Source organism: Nicotiana tabacum, chromosome 22 (assembly GCF_000715075.1).
Source record: "Nicotiana tabacum cultivar K326 chromosome 22, ASM71507v2, whole genome shotgun sequence".
Lineage (NCBI taxonomy): Eukaryota > Viridiplantae > Streptophyta > Magnoliopsida > Solanales > Solanaceae > Nicotiana > Nicotiana tabacum.
Genome location: NC_134101.1, coordinates 165,766,463 through 165,781,898, shown reverse-complemented (window position 1 = coordinate 165,781,898; position 15,436 = coordinate 165,766,463). Strand labels below are relative to the sequence as shown.

Below are 15,436 nucleotides of genomic sequence, written 5' to 3'. Positions count from 1 at the left end.
CTCAAATGATATCAGAGGGATTTGCGTTTATTGTGGAAATTCTGTTTTCTCTATGATTAATATCTTCTTTATCTTCTTTCGAAGGCAAAAATATTTTTAAATCTCATTATTTACGATCAAGGGATAATTTTTCACATCTAAATTATGTACACCAAGCTCGGGATGGATTGGTGTGGTTCCTCTATGCCTAGGACACCAGAATATCGAACCATGAACGAAGAAAGGTATGAGGGAAAAGCATATTGGCTAGTGATTGTAAGGCCCTAATTCTTGACTGGAGGGGTTACCATAGGCCTCTGCCCTTCCATCCCTTGGATAGATAGAGAGAGAGGGCAGAACTTTTGATTTTTTCATGTTGTCAAAGAGTTGAACAATAGTTTTTTCGAGGACCGTAGGTGCGATGATTTACTTCACGGGCGAGGTCTCTGGTTCAAGTCTAGGATGGCCCAGCTGCGCCAGGGAAAAGAATAGTAGAAGCATATGACTACTTCATGCATGCTCCACTTGGCTCGGGGGGATATAACTCAGTTGGTAGAGCTCCGCTCTTGCAATTAGGGAAAAATGAAGCTTGGGTGAAACTAAGTGGAGGTCCGAACCGACTAATGTTGAAGAATCAACGGATGAGTTGTGGTTAGGGTTGAAATGCCACTCGAACCCAGAGCTAGCTGGTTCTCCCTGAAATGCGTTGAGGCGCAGCAGTTGACTGAAGTCTAAAGAAAAATCATTATTGATCATCCAAGATGGTTCACTAATAGACCGAGGGCTAAGTCATTCGACTCATTCACGTCCAGATCATGAATGTTTGAATCCATATTATGTAAGGAGACATTGCTTTTGCTAATTCGAATTGAAGAGTGATATAAAATCAGTCTATTTCCGGCATCATATCCATAATTAGCCCATTCATCCTAGTTAGCAGTTCCAGCTCCGTATCAAGGTCACGATCGATATTGTCACTAGCATCAAGATTGTTACTATCATCAATATCGTCATCATCAATATCGATCTCATTAAGAAGAAAACTTTTAGGCTTGTTTTCCTTTTCTTAAAATAGAAAAAAATACATCCACTTCTTTCTTACCGAGAATTTCCGAAAAATACTAATTTATTTTTACGACGGGTTCTATATTTATATATTTTATATATAATTGTATATAAGTATTTTCTATATAATCTATAAGAGAAGTCTTTTCCTTTTATTTTACTATTCTATGTTAAATGAGACAAAAAAGATGAAATGAGCAGAAAATTTGTATATATCAATGGAGGAAATAACCATGTGGAAAACAAGACAGGAATTCCCTACAATTACAATGTGGAACAATTGAAGGGATGTGACGTAGCTTGATGTTCTCTTATTTGCCGATGCAGTTTCTAAATCCGCCCAATTCCCCCTTCGTGTATGGTTACCTGATGCCATAGAGAGGCCTACTCCCATTTCGGCTCTTATACATGCTGCTACTATGGTAGCGGCGAAATTTTTTCTTGTAGCTCGGCTTGTTCCTCTTTTCAGAATTATACCTTACATAATATATTTGATCTCGTTTATAGGAGTAATAACAGTATTATTAGGAGCTACTTTAGCTCTTGCTCAAAAAGACATTAAGAGAGGTTTAACCTATTCCACAATGTCTCAATTGGGTTATATTATGTTAGCTCTTGGTATGGGGTCTTATAGAAGCGCTTTATTTCATTTGATTACTCATTCTTATTCCAAAGCATTATTGTTTTTAAGATCTGGATCCATTATTCATTCAGTGGAAATTATTGTTGGATATTCTCCGGCTAAAAGCCAGAATATGGGTCTTATGGGAGATTTAAGAAAACATGTATCAATTACCAAAATTATATTTTTATTAGGTACACTTTCTCTTTGTGGTATTCCACCTCTTGTTTGTTTTTGGTCCAAAGATGAAATTCTTAATGATAGTTGGTTGTATTCGCCAATTTTCGCAATAGTAGCTTGGGCCACGGCGGGATTAACTGCATTTATATGTTTCAGATCTATTTACTTACTTTTGAAGGGCATTTAAATGCTCATTTTCAAAATAATGGTGGGAAACAAAAAAACCCCTTCTATTCAATATCTCTATGTGGCAAAAGTGGAGTTAAGAAAAACTCTTATTTATTAACTATGAATAATAATGAAAGTACTTATTTTTTTGCAAAAACTAAATATCCAATTGATAAAAATGGAAGAAACATGATACAAACTTTTATGACTATTGCTCGTTTTGAGCATAAAGCGGTTTATTCCTATCCTTATGAATCGGACATTACTATGCTATTCCCAATATTTATATTAGAACTCTTTACTTTGTTTGTTGGATCTCTAGGAATTCCTTTCAACCAAGAGGGAGGGAATTTGGATATATTATCGAAATGGTTAGCTCCATCTATAGATCTTTTGCATCAAAAGTCGAATAATTCGATGGATTGGAATGAATTTTTAAAGGATGCAGTTCTTTCAGTCAGTATAGCTTATTTCGGAATATTTATAGCATCCTTTTTATATAAACCTATTTATTCTTCTTTAAAAAATTTTGAGTTAATTAATGCTTTTGTTAAAAAGGGTCCTGAGAGAATTCTATGGAACAAAATTATAAATGGCATATATGATTGGTCATATAATCGTGCTTACATAGATGCTTTTTATACAAGATTCTTAGTTGGTGGGATTAGAGGATTAGCTGAATTTACTCATTTTTTTGATCGACGAGTAATTTATGGGATGACTAACGGGGAAGGGGTAAATTAGTTTCATTGTAGGAGAAGGTATCAAATATATAGGGGCGAACACATCTCTTCTTATCTTTTCTTGTATTTAGCTTATGTTTCAGTCTTTTTATTAGTTTATTACTTACTCTTTTCAACTTTGTGAATCAAATTCCTTATTTTTTTTAATTCACAATTACAATTATAGCATGTCTCTGTAAGGTGAGAGTGGAATTTATCCTTTATTTTATCCTTTTCATTCACTCGGATTTCTTCCGTTTCATCGATTTTGTCCGGATCCCACCTTTCTTCCGAAAAAAGGGAAGGGGAAGGATAAGGATCTTCTTCAGTGGATCCCTCTTGTTCCTGCTTAGTCCCTTTAATTTTGGATGTTGTTTCTATTTCTACATCTCTTTCTACTTCAATTTCTACCCTTTCTTCTATTTTTGAGGCTTCTTTTAGTTTCTTAGTAAGAATGGGTGAGGGTATTCTTCCAAAATAGTAGACATAGATAATAAATAAGAGAATACTAAAGATCCGAGCCATAGAATTTCTCAATTCTAACACAAGGTACTTATTAGATAGAATGTACTTATTCGATCTAATAGAATGATTTTGCCGTATCCTGACTAATACCAATCCAAGCCATTTTATGAATAAAATGTGACCAATTAACCAACCAACAAAATTCCTTGTTACAAATAAGATCTTTATGTTGCATCGAAAGAGATAAATGTTGACTAATCTGGCTAACATTGAACTTGGTAAAATGAAATAATTGAATAATTGAAAAATGAGATTATTCAGGAATACACATTGAATGCTGAGATTACGCATTGAATTTTTGGTAGTAGATCCATAACCAAAAAAGTGTTTGGGATTGTTCCAGAAGAAATGAAACAAAAGATATGGTAGAGCTAGGACAGTTATTGTATGAGGTCTACTCAATGCTAGATGCAGAGGCGCATAATAGATCGATATGAACATCATGAGTTGTCCCGTAATAAAACCGATTGTTGCTGATACCTTCTTCTTGGTTCCTTCTTCCATAACCAGAGCTCGGAGAAGGAAGAGATGGCCCTATGGAGAATGTGGTCAGAAATCCATAATAGAGTCCAACCACAACTACCAAATTGATTATCTTCATGCATAAGGATACTAGATTACCTAGTAGAAAAGATTGAAAAATCATCACAAACCTCCCTTATTTCTTTTCTATTGCAATTTTTGGATTATTATATGATGATTTTTGAACTTTCCATATATAGAAAAGAAATAGAAAGAGATAGACTAGAAACGATATATGTTATGTCAATGACACCAAAAGGATATTAAATGAATGAAATTGGTATATGGATGCAATATAATGAAATAGAGCCACTTTGAGATTCCCTCTGAAATGATGCATGTAAGGGAGCCACTACGAAGAAGTTCTGGGAGTTACAAAGGAAGCTTCGAGTTCATATTGGTCATGGGTTGGGATGCGAATTGAACTCTATGAGATCGAATCTCCTGTTGTTCCTCAGTAGCTCAGTGGTAGAGCAGTTGGCTGTTAACCGAAGAGTATTTGACTTTCATTATTTTTATTTCATTTTTTTTAAATTGGAGTAGTGTGACTATGTTACTATTTATAGATTTCAATGCCATAAGACGTATCAATAGTTTTCTATTCTAAATAGAAAGAAAGTCAAATTTGTTTAAATACTAAACATAAGGAAGCAGAGGATAGATGCGAGGAACAAAAAATTCTATGAGGAATTATTTGTCTTCCTAGTCTTTGACACAAGAAAGGGTGTAGAAAAATCCTTTTTTCTTGTGTCGAAATGAAAGAGTAATGATTCTTGATCATGTTTGTTAAAAATTCCTAGTCTTGGTTTCGATTTTTCCAGATGATTCAGAAACCCTTTACCTTACCCCCACCCCGCCTTATGTAGTTGGAATTGGATCAATACTTCCAATTGGATAAGTATGAATAAAGGATCCATGGATGAAGATAGAAAATTGACTTCTAATCGTAACTAAATCTTCAATTTCTTATTTGTAAAGAAGAAATTGAAGCAAAATAGCTGTTAAACGATAAGTTTGGTTTACTAGAGACATCAACATATTGTTTTAGCTTGGTGAAAACAAAATCCTTTTCCTCATGATCCTATTAAATAGAAATAGAGAACGAAATAACTAGAAAGGTTGTTAGAATCCCCTTCTTCTAGAAGGATCATCTACAAAGCTATTCGTTTTATCTGTTTTCAGACCAAAAGTTGACATAGATGTTATGGGTAGAGTTTTTTTTTTCGAATTTTGTTCACATCTTAGATCTATAAATTGACTCATCTTCATAAAGGATCCGAATGAAACCAAAGTTTCATGTTCAGTTTTGAATTAGAGACGTTAAAAATAATGAATCGACGTCGACTATAACCCCTAACCTTCCAAAGTAATGATGCGGGTTTGATTCCCGCTACCCGCTCTATATCTGTTTATTCTAAATATTTTAATGTATTCATTAAATCAAATTTAGTTTATTAGTATTAGTACATCATTGAATATATAGTTCCGAAAATTCTTTCACATCCGATTCTTTCTGGGTTTTTTTCAAACAAAAAGTTAAAATACGAAAAAAAAAATCAGAATGAAAAGCATCCATTGTCTAATGGATAGGATAGAGGTGGTCCCCCCCGGACCATCCAAATCCCACAAGTGAATCGAAAGTTGAATCTACATTCGATCTCACCCGAATCGCCCCATCTATCCTCCTGAGGAGGAGTTTGGTTTCAAACCCCTGTTCAAACAAGAGGAGTACGCCATGCTAATATGCCTTGGATGATCCACATCTCAGGGTCAGGCTCCAATGAGCACATTGAACTATCCATGTGGCTGAGAGCCCTCACAGCCCAGGCACAACGACACAATTATCAGGGGCGCGCTCTACCACTGAGCTAATAGCCCATCGTGCGAGCCTCCCACTGGGGGACCGCTATGCCAAAAGCAAAAGAAACCCCATCCCTCTCTTTCCTTTTTTCTCCCCCATGTCGCCACATAGGGGGAATATAGAGACGTAAAAGGGGGTCCTATTAACTTGTTCCGACCTAGGATAATAAGCTCATGAGTTTGGTCTTACTTCACCGTCGAGAAATGAAAGAAGACTTCCATCTCCAAGTTTAACTCAAACGTAGCTCCCTTCTTTTTTTGGGGGGATGTGAAGCAGTGTCAAACCAAAATACCCAACAAGCATTAGCTCTCCCTGAAAAGGAGGTGATCCAGCCGCACCTTCCAGTACGACTACCTGGTTGGTCCGGGTGGAGAGAAAAAAAAACGAATAGAACTTAAAATCTTTTCTAGAGATATCCATTTTCTTGGAGAGATAGATAAGATATCCCGACATACCGGCATTTTGATACCACTAGGAACAGGAAAAAGAAATTCCAAGGAATCCAAAAAAGTGAAAAATTGGATCTATGTCCAACGGATTACACCTAGCAAGAAAAAGTTTTTTGTTTTAGTTCGACCTGTCGTCACATATGAAATAACAAACGGTATAAATTTAGCAACTCTTTTTCCACCAGATGCATTGCAGGAAAGGGATAACGTGCAGCTTCGAATTGTCAATTATATCCTTTATGGATAAATCAGAAATACAGAAACAAAAACAACAATTGGACTAGAGAATGCGATTGCATTATAAGGTCTCAATTGAACAGATTGAGCAAGCTCGAATTGACGTAACATGAAACCTATTAGGCCAAAAGCTCCATGGAGAGCAACAAAAGTCCACAAGGGATTCCCAGCATCTCGTAGAAAAAGAGTGTAATGTAGATTTTGAAGAAGAGTATTTGACTTTCATTATTTTTATTTCGTCTCTTCTTCAAAGAGTATGTAATGGACTATGTTACTATTGACAGATTTCAATGCCATAAGGCGTATCAATAGTTTTTTATTCTAAATAGAAAGAAAGTCAAATTTATCTAAATACTAGACATAAGGAAGCAGGGGATAAATGCGGGGAACAAAAAATTCTAGGAGGGATTATTTGTCTTCCTAGTCTTCGACACAAGAAAGGGGTGTAGAAAAGTCCTTTTTCTTGTGTCGAAACGAAAGAGTAATGATTCTTGATCTTGTTTGATATTTCCCTTTAACTATTCATGTCAACTATTCTTGAGCAATGGTGACTCATTATTTCGATGAATCATTTCTTCGGACAAAATAAGATTATGTAAACACTTACTCGAGATCTCACTTATCAGATTCCATTTTGGAAGACACAATTTTTTCTGAAGAATTCGCCATGATATACCTGATCCTTGCATAATATCATGAAAAATAGATACAAATTTTTGACTGCTACTTAGTATTGGCAATAGTTCTAAAAAAGTATCTAAAAATATCAAATTTAGATATTTGTACCCTGTCGAAGTAAGGAACCATGGCATATATGTTTGGAATAGATTCCATTTTGAGAGAGTTGAAAAAGCACTATCTCATTGAAAGGTTCTATACATCTGCCCTTTCTCAACGCATTTCTTTAGACAAAGACTGCATTTTTTCCTCTTTTTGGATGATAAATCTTTCTCAAAACATGGAGTGTGAATCAAACCCATGTTTGAATTGAAATTGAGATACTGATGCAAGTTCTTCCCTTCTGAATCAGATAGATTCATATCTGAAAAAAGTTGACAATAAGTTCTTTCAAAATTGACTATTTGTCCCTCTGTTAAAGGTGTTCCAGAAATGTTTGCGATCGAGTAAATAGCTCTATGAACGAATGGATCGGATTGACTTGGAAAATGAAAAGATTTGTACAAGATATACGTTTCGTCACCACTTTGTGGAAAATTGTTAGGTATGAATATGTTAGATACCTGTGACTCGAGTGGTGAAATAGTATCTCTCCCCCAAAAAGCATGTTTTTTTTACCGAGCACAAAGAAAATATTTTGTTATGAATGAACAAGATATTGAGGAATTGTCCATACGTAAAATCAGAATTATTGATATGGGCCTTTTCCACAGAAAAGAGGAATCATGTGTTCCAATAGAAGCAGAAGTGATGTGGATTATTCAAGAATCAAAGTCGATTTGCTTTATAAAAAGAAGATATCAATGAAATTCTATGAAATGGTTTCACAGGATTCAGCCAATTGTCTTGATCGTGGAATATCATTAAGAAATAGGAATCCGGGTTATCAAAGGATTTCCTGCGATTATTTCTAGTATAATGAGTCAATCATCCACTTTGGTATCTTATTGAACAAAAATGATGATATTGTTCCTCCATTGATCAAGAATTTTGATTTTTGGGAAGTATCATGATCGTCCAATAAGAAGGGTTTCAATTTTTTTCAAATGAACAATTTGAAGACCTATTGATTCTAACAACTGATTGCAGAGTTGATCATTCGGACCTTTCAATTCATAGATGTAGATCTCGGACCTGTGAACTACTTCAACAAGTCTGCGAGTGAGATATCCAGCGTCTGATGTTTGTACAGCAGTATTCACAACTCATTTATGGGCTCTGTAGCAAGAAATGATGTATTCTGTTAAAAAGAGTCCTTCGCGTAAATTGCTTTGAATAGTCAAAATCAATCATTTTCCCTTGAGGATCTGACATTAATCCTCTCATACCTACTAATTGATGTACCTGAGATGCATTTCCTCCAGCTCATGAGAAAGACATTATATGAACTGGATTAAAAGGGTCAGTCATCCTAAAATTAGGATTCATTTCTTGTCGCAATTAGTCACTTGTAGCATACCATATTTCAATGGATTGGCGTAATTTTTCTACTGCGTGTACATTCCCAAATGATGGTGTTTTTCCAAAATCAAACTTTGTTGTTCAACATCTTGAACTAGCCATCACTTAGAAAGTATTGTTAAAAGATCATCAATTCCTAATGAAATGGATGTAGCAGTAGCTTGTTGGAACCCCAGAGTTTTTACTTGATCCAGGATATGTGATATATATGTCATTCCGAAGTGATCTATTAATCTACTAATAAGTCATTTCATGGAAGTTCCGTCTATCTCTTTATTGTGAAAGACCAGATTGACCCGTTCCACCATAAGTACCTCCATATTCCGCTAAGTAGAATTCGACAATGGGTTTGAGTCAGTGATTGTAAAACTTCCTTTTATCGATCTTGATTCGCGTATAATCAGATTTTCTTCGAATATGTTCTCAACTTATTCGAGATGTGAGTAAAACTCAAATTGGCGAAGAATATGGGCCATGGGTTCCTTTTATTGGCACTATGTTTTTATTTATTTTTGTTTCTAATTGGTTAGAAGCTCCTTTACCTTGGAAAATCATACAATTACCTCATAGGGAGTTAGCCGCACCCACGAATGATATAAGTACTACTGTTGCTTTGGCTTTACTCACATGAGTGGCATATTTCTATGCGAGTCTTACAAAAAAGGATTAGGTTATTTCGGAAAAAATATTCAACCAACCCCAATCCTTTTACCCATTAACATCTTAGAAGATTTCACAAAATCTTTATCACTTAGTTTTCGACTTTTCGGGAATATCTTAGCTGATGAATTAGTAGTTGTTGTTCTTGTTTCTTTAGTACCTTTAGTAGTTCCTATACCTATCATGCTCCTTGGATTATTTACAAGTGGTATTCAAGCTCTTATTTTTGCAATTTTAGCCGCAACTTATATAGGTGAATCCATGGAGGGCCATCATTGAAATAGTCTTATTTAGCTTAGCCCAAAGCAATGTATAAATATGGTGGGTGGCTCAAGAGAATTACTTAACTTAGGGAATAAAATAGGGGAATCTAAATATACAACTATTTTATATACGATCTAGAATGATAGCAAAAAAATTATGATGATATTAAAGAGTAAGGGGAAAAAGATCTTAAAAAAAAAAGATCTTTTTCCTAAAATTCCCCTTTCCTTCACTTAATATCATACTTCGTCTCAATGAATATTCACTTTAGATTGCTTAGTACATCTCATTATTAATTCATTGTTAAAACAATTTGAATATAATAATTTTTGTCAATAATTATAATTCTTGTTGTATAGGTTTACGACGTGTAATTAAATTAAATTAAATAAAAAAGGGCAAAACGATTTCATTTTCAGTTGATTTTATTCAACGATTGACCAAAATAGTAATAATTAATAAATAAATTATTCATTTTTATTAATAAATTGCATGAACTTAGATCAATCAAATAATGATATTTCTATACATATGGAATTATGCGGCCTAATCAATTTGTCCATTTAGATTTATCTAGGTGGAATAACAAGAAAAGGTAAGGTTCAAAAGAATTTACAAAAAAAGGACTTTTTGAGTATTTTAGAAAGGGTCGGTTAGGAGAGGGAGGTATATGTAATTGAATAACTATAAGCCGACCCTTCTAGATGTTTCGACACTTGATTCTCGAATAGGAATGAATCTAAGATGAATGCTTGGTTTACGTTATGGAAGAAAGACATGTATATGTGATATTAGATATTGACTAGTGCTAGTTATATATGAAATGAACAAAAGATATATTTTACTACTCTAGGGGATTCTAATATACTAGAAGTCCTTCCGGCCCCTTGTGACTGTGAATTGAATGAATAAACGGATGAAATCAAGAAATAATTCAACTAACAGTTTGAACCAAGAAATGGAAGAACGAAAGTCGTATGGGTTAAGAAAGACTCTATGGCTAAAAAGTAAAAAATATATATCGAAGTAGTTCTGATGATTCAATAATCTTATTACTTCAATCCGAAGTTCTTAGTTACTTCGACTGGATGAGTCCTAGCGAAGGAATAATTAAGTCATAACTCATTGGTTGATTGTATCATTAACCATTTCTTTTTTTTTTTTGGTACGAGGAACTTATCATGAATCCACTGATTTTTGCCGCTTCCATTATTGCTGTTGGATTGGCCATAGGGCTTGCTTCTATTAGACCCGGAGTTGGTCAAGGAACTGCTGCGGGTCAAGATATAGAGGGTATCGCGAGACAGCCTGAGGCAGAGGGAAAAATTTGTGGTACGCTATTGCTTAGTCTAGCTTTTATGGAAGCATTAACAATTTATGGACTGGTTGTAGCATTAGCACTTTTATTTGCGAATCCTTTTGTTTAATCTTAGCTTAGAAATTTGAAAAATAAATACATTTTTCATATTTTATTGCCTTCGACTTATTGTTTGCTTTTTAAAATTCTATCAAGATTTCCCTCCTCCAATTCTTTATTCTTTGAGAAAAGAACCTACGGGAAGGGCTGATTAGCGGATGAGGAATTAGCATACTGACACACTTTCATCCTTCCCGTTCATAGACCAAGGTAATGTCACGACCCGGTTTTCCCACCCTTGGGAGTCATGATGGCGCCTACTCGTAGAAGCTAGGCAAACCACTAAACATAGAAAATTTCTAACTCTTTCATTTTTAATCTTTTTTAACAATATGAATTAACAGGTATCCAACATTTAGATATTAACGATAAATGAAATCAAGCAGAAGACTTAATCTAATATAATAACCAAGACCAGTACGATAATGACAACACACATCTCTCCCCGGAATCTGGTGTCACAATATCATGGACGGACTAAGATTACTACAACAAATGTCTGAAACAAATACAATTTGTCTCGAAATCTAATGAAAACAGAGTACATAATAAAGTAGAAGAGAGCGCCGGGCCTGCGGACGCTTGCAGGACTACCTCGGGATCTCTGGATGGACTGAAAGCAGGCTCCCCAAGTGCTACTGTCCAAAAGCTACTTCGAAATCTGCAGATAGTGCAGAGTGTAGCATCAGCACAACCGACCCTGTGTGCTGGTAAGTGCCTGGCCTAACCCCGGCAAGGTAGTGACGAGGCTAGGAACAAACTCCAGATAAACTTGTGCAGTTATATAATATATAGCGGAAAATAAAAAGGAATAAACAATTAACATGGGAGGGGTACATGCTACGAGGGAAATATCAAATCCTGCAGAAACTTAAGAGAAATATGAGAGAACAATTCAAGATTTACAACAAAGCCATAATAACACTGTTGCGGCGCGCAACCCGATCCCTATCATTTAACACTGTTGCGGTGTGCAACCCGATCCATTTATATCACTATTGCGGCGTGCAATCCGACCCAATATAACATTGTTGCAGCGTGCAACCCGATCCAACATAACATTGTTGCGGCGTGCAACCTGTTCCATATATAGTATTGTTGCGGCATGCAACCCGATCCAACATAACATTGTTGCGGCATGCAACCCGATCCATATATAGTATTGTTGCGGCGTGCAACCCGTTCTACATATAGTATTATTGCGGCTTGCAACCCTATCCAACATAACATTTATATACCTTTAGCAACAACCATACCAAGAGTCCCGGCAAGGGAACAACAATAAGCTACACTATCCCGACAAGGGATTCAACAGTAAAAGTAAATACGTCCCGACAAGGGAGAAACAACTATAACCAATCTTAACCCAACTTCTACTCATATCAGCTAACACCAATACTCAATCATAAGTGATTTCCACGAAAACAAACTTAATCCTTGCTCAATATCAAGAATCATCATTTAAAACATCTGTAGTACTATTTAAGAACACAAAATAAATTGCAATTTAAGACTCACGGTCATGCTCGACACCAACGTATAGATACTCGTCACCATGCGTATAAGTCGTACTCAACAAGAAGCAAATAGCAAATAGGACACAACTCCTAATCCCTCAAGCTAAGGTTAGACCGAAAACTTACCTCGAACTTCCACGGATAACTCAAGCCTCAAACACCGCCTTTCCTTTTGAATTTGACTCTAAATCAATTGTATCTAGACATAATCGACTTACTAACATCAATAAACGCTAATCAATCCAATTCTAATGCTTAATTATAGCTTTCCCATCATTCTTCCCAAAAAGTCAAAAATTGACCCCGGGCCCGCTTGTTCAAAACACGAGGTTCAGACAAAAATCAGATCACCATTCACCCACGAGCCCGAATATATTTTTTTTTTGAAATCCAACCCCGAAACGAGGTCAAATTCCCAAATAATCAAAAAGCCCTAACTCTACCCAAATCCCTATCTACCCTTAATCTCATGTTTTAAGCCTAGAAATCTAGTGGGCGTTGATAAAAATGGAAGAAAACGAGCTTAGGATTACATACCTGTGAAGCTATGGTGAAGTTCCTCTTCAAAAATCTCCCAAGAGGTGTGGAGAAGATGAAGTTTATGAAAAATGGTGAAAATCTCGTAATGCATTCTGTTTTTGGAACTTAAAATAACTGGGCGAATTTGGTCTTCGCGTTCGCGATGAGCTAGGCCTGAGAGACCTTCGCATTTGCATAAACGAGCTCACGTTCGCGGAGCATTAACTCCTTGAGCCATCGCGTTCGCGGCCAGGAGTTCGCTTCGCATAGGGTATAATATCCCTCCCCCTACCCAGGCTCATAAGCCTTCGCGTTCGCGTTACCAGGCCCGCGTTCGCAAAGGGAAGACCCCCCAGAGTTCGCATTCGCAACCTGGGTCACGCATTCGCGTAGAAGGAAATTTCTTTCAGCATGAATATCTCATTGCGTTCGCAAGGGTCCTCCCGCGAACGCGAAGAAGAAAATACCAGCACACCAGAACTGAAAAAAACCTGCAAAGTTTATGAGTTCAAAAACCTTCCGAAACTCACCCGAGCCCTCGGGGCTCCAAACCAAACATACGTACTAACTCAAAAACATCATATGAACTTATCCGTGCGATCAAATCGCCAAAATAACCCCTTAAACAACGAATTAAACCTCAAAATCGATAAAATATTTCAAATCTTCTTAAAACATCAAATTTTGCATTTAAGGTCCGATTAACGTCAAATGACATCCGTTTCTTACCAAACTTCACAGAATTATATTAAATCACATATAAGACTTGTATCAGGCGTCAGAACCAAAAATACAGGCCCGATACCAACATGTTCTAATCAAAATTCATTTCCAAATCCTTTAAACAATTTGGAAAACAATTTTCTTTTAAAAATTTATTTCTCGGGCTTGGGACCTCGGAATTCGATTCCGGGCATACGCCCAAGTCCCGTATTTTCCTACGGACCCTCCGAGACCGTCAAAACATGGGTTTGGGTCCATTTACCCAAAAAATTGACCGAAGTCAAATTAATTCATTCTATAGTCAAAATTTATCATTTTTCACAGATTTTCACATATAAGCTTTCCGGCTACGCGCTCGACTACGCACACAAATCGAGGTAATGCTAAAAAAGGTTTTTAAAGCCTCAGAATGCGGAATTTTATTCACATTCTCCACCTCTAAAACAATTGTTTGTCCTCGAACGGACAGAAGAAGGAAGTACCTGAGTCCGGGAAAAGATGGGGATAACGGCTCCACATATCGGGCTCGGACTCCCAGGTCGATGCCTCAGGAGGCTGACCTCTCCACTGAACACGAACATAAGGAAAACTCTTCGATCTCAATTGATGAACCTGTCGGTCTAGGATAGCTACCGGCTCCTCCTCATAAGACAAGTCCTTGTCCAACTGGACAGTGCTGAAATCTAACACGTGGGATGGATCGCCGTGATACTTCTAAAGCATGGATACATGAAACACTGGATACACGATTGCCAAGCTCGGCGGCAATGCAAGTCTTATAAGCCACCTCTCCAACTCAATCAAGAATCTCAAACGGGCCAATGAACCTAGGGCTAAGCTTGCCCTTCTTCCCAAATCTCATCACACCCTTCATAGGCGACACTCGAAGCAATACTCGCTCACCGACCATGAATGCCAAATCACAAACCTTGCGGTCGGTATAACTCTTTTGCCTGGACTGAGCTGTACGAAGCATATCCTGAATAATCCTGACCTTGTCCAAGGCATCCTGAACTAGATCCGTACCCAACAACCGAGCCTCTCCCGGCTCAAACCATCCAACCGGAGACCGACACCACCTACCATATAAAGCCTCATAAGGAGCCATCTGAATACTCGATTGGTAGTTGTTGTTGTAGGCAAACTCTACTAAAGGCAAAAACTGATCCCACGAGCCTCCAAAGTCAATGACACAAGCTCGGAGCATATCCTCCAAAATCTAAATGGTCCGCTCGGACTGCCCGTCTATCTGAGGATGAAACACTGTGCTCAACTCAACCCGCGTGCCCAACTCTCGCTGAACTACTCTCCAGAAGCGTGAGGTAAACTGTGTACCTCGGTCCGAAATGATAGACATGGGCATACCATGAAGGCGAACAATCTCCCGGATATAGATCTCAGCTAACCTCTCAGAAGAATAGGAGACTGCCACAGGAATGAAATGCGCTAACTTGGTCAGCCTATCAATAATGACCCATACTGTGTCGAACTTCCTCCGAGTCTGCGGGAGTCCAACAACGAAATCCATAGTGATTCGCTCCCACTTCCACTCGGGAATCTCAATCCTCTGAAGTGAACCACCGGGCCTTTGATGCTCGTACTTAACCTGCTGACAATTCAAACACCGAGCCACATATGTAAGGATATCCTTCTTCATTCTCCGTCACCAATAATGCTGCCGCAAATCCTGATACATCTTCGCGGCGCCTGGATGAATAGAGTACCGGGAGCTATGGGCCTCCTCTAAAATCAACTCTCCGAGTCCATCCACATTAGGCATACAAACTCGACCCTGTAATCTCAAAATTCCATCATCACCTAAGGTAACTTGCTTGGCACCTCCGTGCTGCATCGTGTCTCTAAGGAC

The 15,436-nt window shown here is 37.2% G+C and overlaps 1 pseudogene; it reads right to left on the bottom strand.

Annotated features, from left to right (window-relative positions):
* Window positions 1–2,925: 2,925 nt before the first annotated feature.
* On the bottom strand, window positions 2,926–3,862 carry LOC142176149 (protein TIC 214-like; annotated as a pseudogene).
* Between the last annotated feature and the right edge of the window lie 11,574 nt (window positions 3,863–15,436).